General features: G+C 43.5%; 1 pseudogene; it reads left to right on the forward strand.

The window, feature by feature from the left end:
* The first annotated feature begins 1,870 nt into the window (after positions 1-1,870).
* On the forward strand, positions 1,871-3,241 carry LOC150003084 (BAG family molecular chaperone regulator 4 pseudogene; annotated as a pseudogene).
* Positions 3,242-3,577: the final 336 nt, after the last annotated feature.

Consider the following 3,577-nt stretch of genomic DNA (forward strand, 5'->3'; position numbering starts at 1 on the left):
GTGGGGTCTGAACTTTCTTACTTCTAAAGTCTGTTACAGTTCAAATCCAAGTTCTGTTCCTTTTTAGCACAGGGTATCTAGCCATGACAGTAGAAGCTTAGTTCATAAGTAGGACAACAGCAATTTAGCATACTCACCTCAGCACTGTGTATGTCGCTATCTATGTTTAATAAGTAACAACTGAATGAAATTATTCCCCCACCTGCAACAATTAGCACACAATAAAGATTGTCTCATGGCTTGAAATCTCAAGATTATTTATGTTTATTTTGTCCCAGGTATTCTAGATATTAGGATTATCCTATACTATGTTTTTGATTATCTTCCTCCAGAGGGGCCATCAAATGTTAATGTACCTTAGATATTTTGTGTTTCTGGAGTTTATGATTTCTTTCTTTATTAGGTTGCTTAGTTTTCTACATACCTATAATTAGTTTATTTTCCAAATTTCCAGGATTAAAAAAGGAAGAAAATTATCTGTATAAATTTAAGAAAGTGGGATTTCCTAGTAATACACATGGAAAGGATAGTATATTAGTTTTCTGTTGCTGTATAACAAATTACCACAAACATTAGCAGCTTTTATTAATTCACATGTCTCTGGGTCAGGAGTCTGGGAGCAACTTAGCTGGCTCTTCTGCTCAGGGACCCACAAGACTTACTGCAAAATGTCATCCAGGGCTGTGTTCTCATCTGGAGCTTCAGGTCCTCTTCCATGTTCATTCAGTTGGTTGGTTGAACTTAGTACCATGTGCTTGTAGGACTGAGGTCCACATTTTCTTGAAGACTACACACCACAATTATTCTCATCAACTAGAGGCCACCCTCAGTTGTCTCGCTCCACAATATGACAGTCTGTTTCCTCAAGGCTCACACAAATCTTTCTGAAGTCTGCTAAGATGGAGTCTCATATAGCACAGTAAAATCACAGATGTGACCATCCTATCACTTTTGCCCTATAATCTAACCTAACCACAAGAGTAATATCCCATCATAGATTTAGGGCACTGCCACTCAGGTGTTGAGTGGTTGATCATACAGATTTTTTATGCCAGAGGATAGGAATCTTAGGAGTCACTTTAGAATTCTTCCCACTATGAACAATGATGAGGGTAGCTAAATATAGACACAATAGGACCCACTCAACTAGACTGTCCCTATGATCACTCTCTGTATGGTCTTTATATTCACTCCTCCACAAGGGCTTGCCCTGGTGACAAGTGACATGGCCCCTTGAAATTTGTGGCTTCAGCAGCTTCAGGACCAAAGGAGACAATGATTCTTCCTCTCCGGAAAATTCTAGAGAAAGATTCTAATTGATTTAGATCACAAGGCCAGGGCTGGCAACCAGGACTGGCCTAATTTCTGGCCATAGGGAAGAACTCTTACAAGTGAGGTAAAACCAATAGTGTCTGTGTTAGGGGTTACTGAATGACACATTCTTTAGATCTCTTAGGGTTAAACTCAACATGTCTGAAACAAAACAAATAATATACCTTTAAAATCCAGCTCTTTACACTTGATGGCTGAATTTGATTGAGGAAAACATTTATTAACAATTGCTCCCAGTTATCTCAAAAACTAGCTCCTTTCTTCTTTGCCTTACATATACAAGTGATCACCAGATTTACCGCTGTTCCTCCCGCTCCTTTGCATTCTTTCTGTTGTAGGTTGAGTTCACAGTAGGCAGATTTTAAGTTGAAATTTAGCATGTAAGGGCTTTACTATAAAAAAATAAGCCTTGGGGTCAATACTGTGGAAGATGATAAAGGAAGCAGGAAGGGGCAGACGGTGAAGTTGTGCTGTGATGCATACCCAATGTAGCATGGGCCAATGAAATGGGCAACCCTGGATCGGAGCAGTGGAGCGGATGTCGGCCTTAAGGCGCTGGGGCTACGGCCCCAGTGACGGTCCATCTTACGGCCGCTACTACGGGACTGGGGGTGGGGATGTGCCCGTGCACCCACCTCCACCCTTATATCCTCCTCGTCCTGAACCTCCCCAGCCTCCCATTTCCTGGCGGGTGCGCGGGGGCGGCCCGGCTGAGACCATCTGACCGGGAGAAGGCGAAGGAGGTGATGGCTACTATTCTGGCAGCACCTGGACGGAGCCGAGTCGAGCTGGAAGAAGCCACCAGGAGCAGCCACCATATTCTAACTACAATTCTAACTACTGGAATTCTCCTGCTCGACCTAGAGCTCCGTATCCAAGTACATACCCTGTAAGACCGGAAATGCAAGGCCAGAGTTTGAATTCTTACACAAATGGAGCATATGGCCTACCATATCCCACTGGCCCTGGGGCAAATACTGCCTCATACTCTGGGGCTTATTACACACCTGGATATTCTCAGACCAGTTATTCCCACAGAGGTTCCAAGCACCTACCGTTCACCTGGCAACAGCCCAACCCCAGTATCTCGTTGGATGCATCCCCAGCAGGAGTGCCAGACTGAAGTACCTCCTCTTAGAGGGCAGGTTTCAGGATATCCTGGTTCACAGAACCCTGGAATGACTGTGCCCTATTATCCTTATGGGGATGGTAATCGTAGTGTTCCACAACCAGGACCATCTATATGACCACAGGAGGACTCTTGGGCTTCTCCTGGAGCTTATGGAATGGGAACCCATTACCCCTGGCCTTCAGCTGTGCCCTCAGCACCACCTGGGAATCTCTACATGAGTGAAAGTACTTCACCGTGGCCTAGCAGTGGCTCTCCTCAGCCACCACATTCACCACCACCCCAGCAGCCCAAGGATTCCTCATACCCCTATAGCCAATCAGATCAAGACATGAACCAGCACAACTTTCCTTGCAGTGTCCATCAGTATGAGTCCTCGGGAACAATGAACAGTGATAATTCAGATCTTCTGGATTCCCAAGTCCAATACAGTGCTGAGCCTCAGCTGTATGGTAATGCCACCAACGAACATCCCAGCAATCAAGAGCAAAGTAATAATCTTCCTGAAGAGAATTTGTCTTCAGATGAAGGTACTCCCCCAAGTATCAAGAAAATCATACATGTGCTGGAGAAGGTCCAGTACCTTGAGCAAGAAGTAGAAGAGTTCATAGGAAAAAAGATAGACAAAGCTACTGGCTTTTGGAAGAGATGCTAACAAAGGAACTTCTGGAACTAGATTCAGTTGAAACTGGGGGCCAGGACTCTGTCCGACAGGCCAGGAAAGAGGCTGTTTGTAAAATCCAGGCCATACTGGAAAAATTGGGAAAAAAAGGATTATGAAAGGACTTAAAACAAAAGGGAAGCCTGTTACTAACTTGACCAAAACTCTTGATTTTGGTTAATTACCCTCTTTGAAATGCCTGTTGATGACAAGAAGCAATAGATTCCATCCTTCCTTTCATTTGAAACTTGAAAAACTGGTAAAAGACTTGGAAAACATTTTTGTTATGAGTTGTTTTCAGTTTTCAGACCAATGAATGTAATAGAAAACTATGGAGTTCTCAATATTGCCAAGCAGACTCCTCCTTAAGAAATTTACAGATATCTACAAGTTGCTTCTTATCAGCAGGAGGTAAATACACTTTATGTAACAGGCTTATCAGAAACCTACCAGAC

This window comes from Furipterus horrens, unplaced genomic scaffold (genome assembly GCF_987537825.1).
Source record: "Furipterus horrens unplaced genomic scaffold, mFurHor1.1.pri manual_scaffold_8, whole genome shotgun sequence".
Taxonomy (NCBI): domain Eukaryota; kingdom Metazoa; phylum Chordata; class Mammalia; order Chiroptera; family Furipteridae; genus Furipterus; species Furipterus horrens.